This window comes from Taudactylus pleione, unplaced genomic scaffold, assembly GCF_031769625.1.
Source record: "Taudactylus pleione unplaced genomic scaffold, aTauple2 ptg000318l, whole genome shotgun sequence".
In the NCBI taxonomy this organism is placed as follows: domain Eukaryota; kingdom Metazoa; phylum Chordata; class Amphibia; order Anura; family Myobatrachidae; genus Taudactylus; species Taudactylus pleione.
The window spans coordinates 4,475,517-4,490,471 of NW_028284719.1; positions in this window are offsets into that span (position 1 = coordinate 4,475,517).

Genomic DNA, 14,955 nt, shown 5'->3' on the forward strand with positions numbered 1-14,955 from the left:
ATAGATGATATATTCTTTATTTGGAAAGGAGACGAAGCTAATCTAAAAAAATTCTGTGAAACTCTGAATAATAATGATTACAACATCTACCTCACGTTTAATATCAGTAGAAAAGAGGTTAACTTCCTTGATTTAGTTATTTATTATACAGATGAGGGAATAGCCATGAAAAATGACAACAAACCCATGGATAGTAACTCATATATCAACATGAAAAGTCATCATCACCCCAAATGGTTAAAAAACATCCCAAAAAGTCAAGTTCAATGAATACATAGAAATTGTACAGAGGATAAAGATTTTATGGAGGAAATAGGAACTCTACGTCAAAAATTCTTAGTCAAAGGATATGATGATGAAAATATAAATAAAGTTATAGAAGAGATAGGAAAAATACCGCAAAATGATCTCTTAACTTACAAAGACAAAAAGAATTTAGATAAGAGACCTATGTTAACCTTCACTACTACATTTCATAATCAATATAAGAAAATGGAAAATATAATTAGGAAGAATTGGTATCTCCTACTACAAGATCCTGTATTAAAAGAGATCATACCAGAAAAACCGGTTTTCACATATAGAAGAGCACCTAACATAAAAAACAAATTGGTAAAAAGTGCTATACCGGAAAAAAGAGTGGGGAGAATAAAAACTAAGGGTTTCCACAGATGTGGTTCATGTCTGGTGTGCACTAACCACACCAGACAGGAAATCAAATTGGAAACGTTTAAATCCAAATCCAATCAAAATACATTTAGTATAGATGAATTTATGACTTGCAACAGTAAGAACTGCATATACATGATTGAATGTAGTTGCGGTCTGCAATATATCGGCAAGACTTCGAGGAAATTGAGAGAAAGATGGGGTGAACATCTGCGAAATATTAAGAGAGGATTGACAAACCATGCACTATCAAATCATTTCCATGAAAAACATAATAATTCGGTCAGCGAAATTAGGCTGATCACTGGTATTAAAAAAGTAGATGGGAATTGGAGAACCAAAGGGACGGAAACATTTTTAGCAAAAGCAGAAATGCGATATATCTATGAAATAAATACTCTAGAACCAAACGGATTAAATTCCGATTTCGAACTGAAATGGTTCTAATAATCATTGTTTCCCTGGTTTCCTTTTATATTTTTATGTATTCATATATCTTTTAGTCACATATGGTATTTTATGAATGTATATTTTTGCATCTCATCTTACTCTTTATACTATGATTTTATGTACTTTTATTCTCCGGTGGTTTATAATGTTTTACAATAGAGATGATATTTTATATGTATTTTACTTTTGTGTATATTTATCCATCTAAATGTTTATTATATATTATAGATGTGAGGATTAATGTAGATTTTTATGACAATGTTCCCATTGCATGATTATGATTACTATGGTCCCTATGTACATCATCTATACATATGAGTTTCACGTGCCATATAGAATATATACAGGCAATATATTGCTGGTCATGGTCATAATATATAACCATGTGAAGGTAATGTCTTGGCATCCTATTACATGAAGCATGTGACCGAGTGAAGCGGAGGTAATGTGGAACGCATCGCTAGATGCTGGAACGCAGTAGCTTCCGCATCACGAGGTGCATCACGTGGGAGTCTTCGCATCACGATGTGCACCACGTGGGATGCGCTTAGCATTTCCTTGTCCCTCCGGCCATGCACCATGTGATGTGGAAGTAGCTGTGCATGGAGCGCATCGAGAGACGCTGGAACGCAGGCACTTCCGCATCAAGACTGATAGACAGCTCCTATAATCTGAGTAAGTAATTGTTAAAATAAATACCAATGCGGGTCCTGTTCACTTATAAATAGCTGATCACTGCAGCATCACTTTACACCTTGATAAAGAACCAGATAGTGGTTGAAACGCATTGGTGACTATATTGGATGCATACCCAGACGGGGAAGGTAACACTCTATATGGGGAGCATAATACCCCTATATGTGTTAAAGTGTACCTTTCTCAAAAGGTCATATTTGGTACGCTTCCATTTTTATGTTTCTAATTATATTCCCAAAAAAGTGTAAAAGATTTTATGCTATGGTGGCTACCTCTCTTTGTGTTTTTCATGGATATATATTATAAGAAGTTTGCACAAGAGAAGAGCCGCATCTAAAAGAGGAATAGAACGGAAAATTTATTGGAATGGTGAATCTGCAGTGAACTGGTTAAAAATATTTCATATACTTCTTATAGACTGTCTGACACAATTTTGATAAAGAATTGTGATGTACCCACATATATAGTGGTATATTACAGCCATTTTTTATTGAAGGAACTGAATGGTGAAATCATCACATCACAGATATTATAAGGATTATCTCAAAAAACAAAGTGTTTTAAATAACTAGAGTGGACTTATGGAGTAGTGGTATCATCATGATCTTCATATAGAACTATTGTGAATATATTGATAGTAATTGCTTTTGAAATTTTTTGAAATCCCATTGGGAGCGCACTGAAACTTTTTTTCTTTTGCCTGTTTAGTGTGATTAGGGTGATTAAGTGATAATCACCATTGTTCTAAGTGCTGCCCTATTTAATGTGGATCGCGTTTGTTTAAATTGCCTTTTTGTACACATAGCAGAAATGTTATCCTAACAGTTTATAAAGTTATATGCTCTAAAAAACTAAAGCCTATATTTGTAAAAAACTAAAGCCTAATTCTGCCAAAAGAGAGATTGACACCACGGCTAAACATAAGAGTCACCTTCTGGATGTGAATTGTGTCATTTGCATGGTGAAAACCCAACCCTCAGATGAGATGGATCTCAGCCAGTGGACAACATTGAAATCACCATTAAAAAGTCACAATGGAAAACTACAGTGTGGAGAATCTTTCTTCACAGTCAGGAGAGGCCTCAGAGAACATGAAAAAAGATGCTCTAGGTGCTGAACTTCAAGGGATTTCTCCATCATGTTCTGCAGTATGGAAAGGTTTCATTTATATGTTTTCTATAAAGCAGTTCAAAGTTACAGCCTTCAAAGTGTCTGGCTATAACACCCACCTTTGCCAGGAATTGCCAAAGATTATTACAAGCAAAGGATTCATCTGTCTGGAATCTGTCTTTGAATTCATGGGTTGAATTTGGCCTGAATGCACTTAGACATCCAGTGATTCTGTCAGTGTTCTGTAGCCCACTTTATTCCTACCTGAATCGCAAACTGAAGTACAGAATAGTAAGCACAGACAACATGGAGGCCTTTGTTATTCTGCTGCCTGCATGCCAACCAATACCTCCAAGACTACACCCACTAGGGGGACCAGGTCTTGATAATGACCATCCCCATCTGTTGCTAGGCCTTCTTCTTACAAACCATCCATGCTGGGCTTCCTGTCCAAAAAGGGTAAGCAGGGTACAGAAGGAGGAGCTAGATGTCCGCAATGACATTTGTTTTCTTTTATCATAGATGATGTGGAGAGGTAAGAGCTTCAGATGTTGGAAGTACAAGGGCTCCCACCTATTTGGGTTCCCTCTAGAGAAAAGAGCTATGTTCCTCAGAAAGTGTCTATGCCTGAGCTGATAGGTAGGTATTCTCAGTCTGTTGGTAAACTAAACACCCTTCAGAAGATGGCAACCCAGAATAACAACAACTATAACTAATGTGTCCACTTATAACCAGCCTGATCCCTTAACAGCAACATACCCCATATGGCCAACTCATAACATGACACCCAGTTTGCAGCCTCCTCTTACTTATGACACTAATTCAGTCACCATGGTTGCTCCGGTCCAAGAATAAGTGGACAGTGGGAACAATGGCAATTTGAAGGCCACTAACTAACTCTGTTTTTTATAATGTCCCTTTACAGGTTGGAAAATTCCGTTACAGAACAGAAGGTTTGCAAATGATTATTTAAGTCAATTACCTATTTATTTTTGGAAAGCACGCTTCCTGGTCCCCTTCTGGGATGAAAAAAATCATCTCCCAGCAAGCAGGCATGGCACAGACACAAACACAAAGTAATACATAAACCTTAGGTCTAAAATGTTCCGCTTGTTCACAATATATCTCATATGGTTAAGTGGACAGTGGGAACAATGGCAGTTTGAGGGCCACTAACTAACTACGTTTTTTTATGTCCCTCTACAGGTTGGGAAATGCCTTTATAGAAGATTTGCAAAACATTATTTAAGTCAATTGTTTATTTATTTTTGGAAAGTACACTTCCTGGTCCCATTGTGAGCTGTGAGGTGGTCAAAATTGACTGGAAATGAGTCGAAATAACTGTTATTGAGGTTATTAATACTGTAGGACCAAAAAAAGGCCAATTTTATGTGATTTTAGCAGTTTTTTTTATTTTTTAAGAAAAAATCCAGAACCAAAACATGAAAACAAAACAGGGAGGTGAGGTTTTGGCAAAACCAATCCAGATCCAAAACCAGGGGAGATCCAGATCCAAAACCAAAGCACGAGGGTCAGCGCACATCTCTACCCAAAACACAGAAGGGTGGTTTTGGCAAAACCAATCCAGATGCAAAACACGAAGAAAAATCCAGATCCAAAACCAAAACATGAAAAGTGGCCAGTGAACACCCCTAATTTATTCAAACAAAATCAGATTAGTGACAACTTTTACCTTAGCAATACAGAACAACAATTCACAATGCGATTTGTTCTACACACTTTCAGACAGAAAAGTACACTGGTATCCAGAAATTTTATTATAACTGGAACACTGAGACCTCAGGATCCGACTAGTAAAAAAAAGGTTAAACAATAGACATGCAAACATGAAAAATAGAAATATGCAATGTCAATATTATATGAAATATAGCCCTCTGTTATTTTGTTAACAAAACAAATAATAGTTTCTCATCACTTATGCATGCAAGTGAGTGACTAGTTGTAATGTTTTCAAACGGTCCCCGGGATATTTACTGAAGTCACAATTATTATTCTCCTAGTGGAAATGCAGACTGAATTAAAAATTGGGTATGCAGAATAAGTTTATGGTCTCCTGACTCTTTATTTTCCTTTCCTTTGTGATTACAGCTGACATAAAGTTAAAATAACAGCTAAATGGTGAATTATGCAGTGAGATTTAAACATGCAATTCTTTTTATGTTGATATTCCGGCCTTATTCCTCTTATAACTTTTACAGCGTAAAAACTCCACTATCTCCAATGGGGACTATGTAGTCACTGGTAGAATAACTATAAGGTTTTTATTAGAGATGAGCGGGTTCGGTTCCCTGAGAACCGAACCCACCCGAATTTAGAGGATACGAGTTAGATCTGAGTCGACTCAGCTTTTCTCGCCTGACTCGGATCTGAAAACAAGGCATAACTTCATCATCCCGCTGTCGGATTCTTGCGGTCCCACCATTTTTCATTCCATCTGTGAAGAGTGAAGAGGGAGGGACCTGGGAGCTGTGCTGTGCTGCTGTGCATAGGGCTGGCTACAGACTTTGTGATGCTTAATGTCCTAAGAGGCTTGCTGTTGTCCATATAGGGGCTGGCTTGCTGTTGTTGTGACTGAGGTAGTCCTGTACATCCATAGGGACTGGCTGTCTGTTGTCCATATATAGGGGCTGGCTGGCCATTGTCATATCCATAGCAGCTGGCTGGCTGTAGTCCATAGGGGCTGGCTGTTGTCCATAGAGGCTGGCTGTTCTGATGTGTTGTCCAGGGGGTGCTCTGTCCATAAGGGGTGCTCTTCACCCCCAGTGTTAAAAAAAAACATTTTTTTTGTGTGCGTGTTAGCCACACCTGTCATTAACGTAGGTGCGCAGGGGTGCTGTGCTGCTGTTTGTTAAGGGACCACTGCCTCTTTCAGGGGTGCTCTTCACTTCACCCACACCCAGTGTGAAAAAAACAAACAATTTTTTTGTGTGCGTGTTAGTTTGACACATACTACCAGTCTTAAAAAAAAGTGTGTGTGCGTGTTAGCCTGCCACACCACCAGTGTTCAAATAAAAAAAAATTGTGTGTGGTTGGTTGTGTGCGTTAGCTGCAATTTAACTACACTATAATTGCTTGGTGGCACTGCTGTAAGACCACAGTGAGTATAGAGGACAGTCCCATGACAGGAGAGCAGGATCTACATGCCAGTCTAGTAGCTGCCGGCAGCAGTCATTATGACGATGCAAGGCCGTCAACGCCATCTATGAAGGCCGATGTACAAGGGCTTAAGTCAGGCCAAAAAGTCAGGGTAAAAAAAACAACTTTTACCCTGTTAAAGAAAAAAATTCTAAAGGTAAGTCAGATTTAGAGAAACAAAAAAATGGCAATATGCCATTCACTACACAAAGTGGCAAAGAAAGGATAAGGCCTTGGCCTTTATTATTTATGACTGGTGGTTCTAGAGATGATTTAAGCCCCTCTGCTTGTAGGAGAGGTACCACCAGAAATAACTGTAAGCTCTGAAAAATCACAAATCCCTGAGGAGAGTCCAAGTGTGTCTGCGGTTGCCATGTGTGAGCCTGACCTTTCTAATACTGTACTTGAAGAGGATCCTCCTTCCACCATTTGTGTGCACTCTGTAAATGTGGGAATGAGCAGCACAAGTCAACATGCTGACGTAGAAATTGAGGATGCCTCTGTGGAATTGCACAAGGAGGATGAGGAGGATATTTATGTAGTTGGCTATAACAACAAGGATGATGAGGATGTTGATGCCGAGGATGTTTGTGTAAAAACTGTAAATCATGTAACAGTTATTGCCCGTGGTGGGAAAAATCCCATTGTTGCCATGCCTGGGCAAAGGACCAAAAAATCCTCTTCCATTGTGTGGAATTATTTCCACCCAAATCCGGACAACCTTTGCCAAGCCATTTGGAACCATTGCCAAGTAACAGTGAGTAGAGATAAGGACCTTAACCATCTTGGAACCTCCTCGCTGTTATGTCACTTGCAGCCCATTCATCAAATTGGAAAGGATGTTTCAAATTCTAAGACTTTGGGTACAAAAAAACAAACAACAATCAGTCCAGTGTCACGTAGCTGCTCCCGTCTATCTGGATCCAAGTGCCTGCAATCTCCACCACCAACACCTGCATCATCATCAACATTCTCATTCGTGACCGGAAGTAGTACTGTATCCAATTTCTTAAGTATGACTGACTCCTCTCCTATACATGATTCCTTAGAAGGATCTTTGAGTGCTACGCCTGTTGCTGCTGCTGGGGGTGTATCTTCATCCCAGAAAGGGACCAAAAAGTCTACTACTAGTAGTAATTAAAAAAAACAATTGACTATTAAACAGAGCAAGTAAGTATAACAGCTGTCACCCAGTTTCACAGCGGATCACTGATGCCATGATGGCTGTGCTAGTATTAGATGGTGAAATAATAAAAAATGAGGATGATAGTGTGGAGAAAGTGCAAAAGGAGGATGAGAAAATTTGTGTCCTATCTGACGCTAATGAGGATGTTGATGAGGAGATGTGGTTGCATAAATCATTGCTCATGATAAAAAGAAAGCCAGAATAGCCACGTCTTAAGTGTGGAATATATAGGAGAGTGTTTAGCTGCGCTGTCACTTTAGCAGCCAGTCAGAGGTAGTCAGCCTCTAAAACAATATATATATAAAAATACAAAGACTGGCACTTGGGACTAATATATGATTGTACAAATACAATTAACAATTATTGATAAAATGAATAGGAAGCGGATGTCTAAAAAAAAACAATATACACATTTATTGAAACAATAGATACATATAAAAAACAATATATTATATATAAAAATAAATCACTAATTAGGAGCATCGATGGTGAGTCAGACAATTTAATCTCTAACTATGGAAATCCTTAGTGGGAATGATTGAATTAGTGTCGAGATGGAAAGTCAGTAGAGACAATTGTATATAGGTTCAAGTACAGCAAATAGTTACCGGATAGAAATCCTTTGGGGTGGCAGTCCAATTAGCAGGTAACTGCAAAGGCGATAGCGGTGGTAAATGACTGGCATTGAATCTTCAGTCCACAGTAATTGGTCCCTCAGGATAATGGTCCAATTAGCAGATCACTGCAGGGGTATTTGTTATTGAGGTATTAGGTAGCTGTCTCCTCAGGCATTGAGGATAGAACCATATGAAGTGAAAAAACTGCAAAGCTCACTGGATCCACAGATTGAAAAAAATCCCAATGTCCATAGAGAGACTGTAGAAATGGCTTAATGCGTTTCGCTGGATGTTAAGACTCCAGCTTCATCATCATCTGATGTGCCTCAACTGCATTATTTGTGCTGGCTCTGGGGGTCATTCAGACCCACTCGCAAGTGGCAGTACGCTCGCAAGTGGGTCGATGTTCCCCGCTGCGCATGCGCATGACGGAGGGTACTTCGTCGTACGCATGCGCGAGACACAGACTGCGACAGCCAAGCTGTCGCTCTGGGTCTCGCACCAAAGGGGGCGTGCTGTCGATGGTGACTGACCCATCTCTCTTCTCCCTTTTGCCTCCAAACTCCTTGAGCGCATTGTTTACAACCACCTTACCACCTTTCTTTCCTTACACTCCCATCTTGACCATTTTCAGTCTGGCTTTTGTTCTCTCCACTCCACTGAAACTGCCTTCACAAAAGTCAGCAACTACCTCCTCGCTGCCAAATACAAGGGCCATTACTCTCTGCACATTCTCCTTGACCTCTCTGCTGCTTTCAACACTGTGGACCACCCTCTCCTGCTGCAAATCATTCACTCTCTTGGCCTACGTGACACTGCCCTCTCCTGGCTGTCCTCCTAATTCTCTGACCGATCCTTCTCTGTTTCCTCTCATGACTCCACTCGCCCCCACAACCTTTTTCAGTAAGTGTTCCCCAAGGTTCTTTTCCTGTACCTCTCCTATTCTACCTCTATACTTCCTCTCTCTTCCTGGATGTCCCAGTGATTTCTTAAACTAAATATGTCTAAGACAGTTCTGATCATCTCCCCACCCTCCACCATAACCTCGCTTCCCACTATTTCTTTATCTATTGATGGCACAACTATCTCATCTAGCCCCAAAGCGTGCTATCTTGGAGTTATCCTGGACTCATCCCTCTCCTTCAAACCACATATCCAGAACCTCTCACAGTCCTGTAGTTTTCATCTCAAAAATATTTCCAAGATCAGACTGTATCTCACCCAGGATGATACTAAAATCTTCTGGTCATCTCAAGATTGGACTACTGTAAACTCATCCTATCTGGCCTCCTCAAATCCCATCTCTCTCCTTTCCAGTCTGTGCTCTATGCTGCTGCTAGGCTCATCTTCCTCTCCAAATGCTCTATATCTGCATCACCTCTCCTACAAGCCCTTTACTGGCTCCCCTTCCCTTTCAGAACCCAAATCAAGGTTCTCACCCTTGCTTACAAAGCCTTCTCCCAATCTTCTCCTATTTATATCTCTGATCTAATCTCCCTTCACTCTCCTGGCCGCCCTCTTCACCCTCTAATGCACGCCGCCTTTCATACCAACTGATTACTTCCTCTCACTCTTGCCTCCAGGATTTTCCCCGTGCTGCTCCACACCTTTGGAACGCTCTCCCTCTCCCTGTCAGACTCACCAACTCTCAACAATCATTCAAATGGGCTCTCAAGACCCACTACTTCATTAAAGCCTTCCAGCTCTCATCATAACTTGCTGCTTTATGGTCCTTCCTCCCCGTCTACCCCATCTGTGTCACACCTGATTGTCTGCCCTTCCACTCTAGAATGTAAGCTCTTACGAGCAGGTCCCTCTACCCTCTTATGCTTCTCCCTTCTTTACTTTCATCTACTTCCTTCTGCCCACTAGGGCACCTAACACTTGGATGCTTATGCTCTGCTGTCTATGTGGGTGTTATGGTCGCTAATGTAGCAATGTATATTATCCATATCCTTGTCCTGCATTGTATTGTATTGTACTGTAAGTCTTTGGTCACGCATTAGTTTATATATTATGTAAGGTGCTGCGGAACACTTGTGGCACCATATAAATTATGATAATAATAATAGTATTAAAAGTTTTTTATATGCAGACTACTGATGTAATCATTAAGTCTCTCTCTCTCTCTCTCTCTCTCTCTCTCTCTATATATATATATATATATATATATTTATATATATATATATCAACAGCTTGAAAACAAACAGCGGCACTCAAGGACTTGTAGTAGAAATATAACTGGTGTATTGCAGTCAATACATAATCCCAACATTTTGGGACACACATGTCCCTTAATCAAGTTGTATGAACATACAAACATTTACTAACCTTATATAGGGAGAAGCTCTCACAGCGTGCCCACACTGGAGAAAAACCGGAAGTCGGTCACCAATAGACACCACGCATAGGCAAACGCAGGGGGGGTTTCTGGTTGCCTGGAAACCCCCCTCCCCAGCCCATAACCACAATAGAAATTGTAATATAATAGAATTTTACTGAATATTCTTCTCAGAATGACAAATGAAATAAATAGCACCCCTTGTTGATCTTTTAATATGTGTCACCTGTGCACCAACTAGGAGATCTGGAAAACATTCACTGTTAGGGGTGCAATGCTACAGACCATCAATAGCGCAAATTATTAATACAGTATAATACACTATTCAGTGCATAAGAAGACCAATATGTACATACCGGTATATGTCCAGGGCAGTGCTAGGTTCTTCTGCTGCATCCCCAGACTCCCGGACTTGATCCAATGCTCTGGAATGGAGTCCACATTTGAAATAAAAACATTTAGCTCAGGCAAGATGGCCCTACTGCCAAATTTAATGGCTTTCTGTGATTGCTGGTCTTGGATATTCTGAAATTATGACACACAATATACTTTGTATGATGCATATTAAAGCTGGATAATTCTACCCTCTTCATGGACTGACCACATTCACTCTAAAATCAAGCATTTGGAAAACCCCCTCAAAAAATCCTGCGTTTGCCACTGCCACGGCCAGTACTGGTGACGTCATCACGTAAGACGCATCCAGTCACCATGGTGATCGGGACACCAAAAGCAGCCACATTTGTAAAAATAAAAATAAAAACAGCCAGGTGTCAGAATAGTGCCTCGCCACCCACATAACCCCGTAGGGGGAAATTGAGTGACCACAGAGACCACGAGCCTAGAGGAAATAGAAAAAGAAAAAGAAAATACAATAATAAATGAAAGATAAGCTTATGAATCCAAATAAATTGAAGCATGTACAAATGTATAAGTAAATAGTATGAACAGCATAAAAAAGCCCAGGGCAATGTCACAAATGTCATGTAGAGCCAACTGTCTCTGAAGCAAAATGTAAATGAGAAAAAAAGTGAAATGAAAAATGGTGAACATAAAAACTAAAGTGTATGAAATATATGGCCATTCGGGCTCGATGAGAAGTTATCATGGGATGTATTCAAATGATCTCGTCATACTAAACGTTGGGATTATGTATTGACTGCAATACACCAGTTATATTTCTACTACAAGTCCTTGAGTGCCGCTGTTTGTTTTCAGGCTGTTGATATCCATTCCTACTCCAGATGGTACCCGGGCATGCTGGCTTGGGTGTATTGAGTGCCGATCCGAATATCCTTCTATATATATATATATATATATATATATATAAAGTTCCATAATCCGGCACTCTCAATTAAGATAAATATCTTGGCCCGGTGCCACCACATTTTTCAGTACTCACTACAATCCCCAGCAGTGCGGCACTCAGGTTCCATGAAAACTGCGACTCAGTGAAATATCAACGTTTCAATTTATAACAAATTGTCATCAGGATACAGTAAGTTACACAAACATCTTACCTTATAAAGCCCACCACCAACACCATGTGAACGCCACTGGGCCAGCCCGGCGTGCTCGGCCGTTCATCCAGTCCCTCGGTGATGACATCATCAGTGCCTGTCGATGACACAGCTCACAAACGCACACCACGTGCAGACAAACAACAATAACAAGACCTGTCACCTAGCAACAGAGTACGGAGCTAGTTACATTATAATTTAAAGCCTAATATACATCAAAGATACTAAATGAATAAAACGCTATAAAAGACATCACACATAGTATGTATTACTTAGTGAACATGCTTTTAAATAAATTTTAAACAAGAATATTTTTAACAGATACAGATACCTACAAATATTAATATATCTCCGTATAATACAAAAATTCACCAGCCAACAGATATAGTTATTAATCTACAAATAAAGATCTTTATCATTTCCTGAATCATCTCAAACCAACTTCCTTTCCCTTATAAGCTACTTCAACAAACTGAGCTAGAAGAACTGCCTAGGTCTATCTAAAGGGAACTCTAGTCTAAACCATTAGGTGCCCTTCTACATCTAATATTTAAGCACCATATTTGGAGTAAACAATAGCACAAATTTTGTGAATTATGGGATACTAATCAAAGGAACGATAAGGCTAGTATCAAACAATCTAATTATTGACATCACATCCACCATAAATAAACATATCTAAAAGAGATAGAACTATCTAGAAAAGATATTAAAAGAGGTTAATCAAAGGAAACAAGATAATGGGAGATTCTCGTTAAGGCCTCTTGGGGCTATTACATCCAGTCTATGGATCCATTCAGCCTCTCATTTAAGCAGTAGTTTATCTCTGTCCCCACCTCTCACTAGCGGGGGGATATAGTCAATCATTCTATACCGTAGAGTTGTTTAAGGGTGGTTATATTCCAAAAAGTGGCAAGCTACTGGTTGCTCACTACACTTTTTTGTCAAAGCTGCTTTAATAGTGGAGCGGTGAACCGCCATTCTCTCCTTAAATTTTCTTTGGGTCTAGCCCACGTAGGAAAGACCACATGGGCAAATAATCTGATAGATGACATATCTGCTATCACACGTTAAATGATGTCTAATCGTATACCTCTTTCCAGTTTGGGGGTGATTAAATATATTTCCCGTTATCATGAATTTACACGTCACACAGGAACATCTAAAACATCCCGTCTGTTTAGATGCTAGAAAATGCTGGCTATTAGAATGACATTGTTTCGAACTGTACCTCGTTTTAACCAATATATCCCTTAAATTCTTTCCTCTAGAGTAGCAGGGCATAATTTCTGTATCCCCGAGACCTAGATCTTGATCAGAAATAATCATCGGCCAAAGTTGTTTAGAGATTTTATTAATCACCAGTGAAAATGTGTTAAATCGCGTTACCCATGGGAATTTCTTAGTGTTAGTCACTTTTATTTCCTTAGAAAAAAGAGCACTTCTATTCATACTCAGTACTTTACTCTTAGTATGCTCCAATTGGTTTCTACTATACCCTCGTTCTACGAATTTCTCTATCATCTCATCAATCTGATATATAGTTTTCTCAATATCATTATTAATCCTATGGACATGAATCATCTGTGACTATGGCAAACCCTGTTTCAGATTTGTTGGGTGGGCACTTTGATAATGGAGTAGGGAATTGCGGTCTGTTGGTTTACTAAATAATGTGGTATTGATTTTATTCCCTGTCCTGCTAATTCTAACATCTAAGAAATCAATGGACTTCTCATCCATCACATATGTAAACTTCACTGGACTAGATGTTCTATTATGCATTTCCATTAAATTTGTGAATTCCTGTTTAGAGCCCTTCCATAGAATCAGTAAATCGTCTACGAAATTAACATACAGTAGCAGTTTAGAATTAATCTCAGGATTCTGAAAAAAAAAACATCTTCAACACAAAACATAAAGGAATTGGCATACGCCGGGGCCACAGATGAGCCCATGGCACAGCCCATTAGTTGCTGATAAAACACGTCATCAAACATAAAGTAGTTATGACAGAGTATATATTGTAACAGTTGTACATAAATGTCAATATGTGACCGGTCTAAATTGCTAGCTTCATTTAATAATTTATCAACTGCAGCCAACCCCACCCCATGTGGGATGATGGTGTACAAGCTTATTACATCTGCTGTGATAAACCAAATATTTTCATTCCCCAACTCAATACCCTCCAATTTAATCAAGAGTGATGTCGTATCTAGTAAGAATTGAGGTTTTGCTTGTTTTAAGGGCTGCAAAATAGAGTCTAATAATATAGCAGTCGGTTGGAAAAGAGATCCTCTCGCCGATATAATCGGACGTCCTGGAGGCGGGGTAATGCCTTTATGCACCTTTGGCAGTATATATATAATTGAAGTAATTGGATTTTTTGGTATCAAAAACGAGAGTAACTCTTCATCCACCAATGATGCATCCCTGGCAACACAAAGGATATTAAATAGTTCCTGTTTAAAAAAGTTAGTTGGATCTTGCGCAAATCTTTTATAGATATTAGAGTCACCTAGTTGTTTCTCAATTTCCTGTACATAGTCATTAGTGTCCTGTAAAACCACCCCACCTCCCTTATCTGCAGGGCGGATGGTAATATTGTTATTTTTAGATAACGATTGCAATGCTTGATACTCCAATGGTGTTAGATTGGGGTATGTTCTGGTGTTATTTTTCACTTTATCAGTCACTGCTTGGTCCAAGGACCTAATAAATGTTTGGGAGCTGGGAGAGGCTGGATACTGTCATCTTGGAGTTCACAGTCCACAGTGCTGGTTAACTCCAATGCACATTTCATACAATAAGTACTTCTTAAAGCTGTGGATTATGAACTCCAAGCTGAGAGAATCCAGCCACTTCCCTTCACACATAACTAGATTTAAAATAATCTAACAATTATTACATTCAATTAGCAATAGTTACACATTCAGCATTACAATTTGTTAAACAAAATATTTTGGTTACATGCAGTATGCAACAATTTCCTACCTACAGCTTCAACTCATACTAGAAGTTATTTTTCCTTTAAGAATAAGGTGTGAAATTTAAAGTACGATGAAAAACAAACTGCTTAACATTAGATTTCTATAATATAAATCTCAGAGGTATGTAGGGAAAGTTATTCCACTATTTGGATCCCTTTTGAGAGCTCATAGGGGGATATTCAATTGAACACGCTATTGAATAGCGACGGGAGGGACT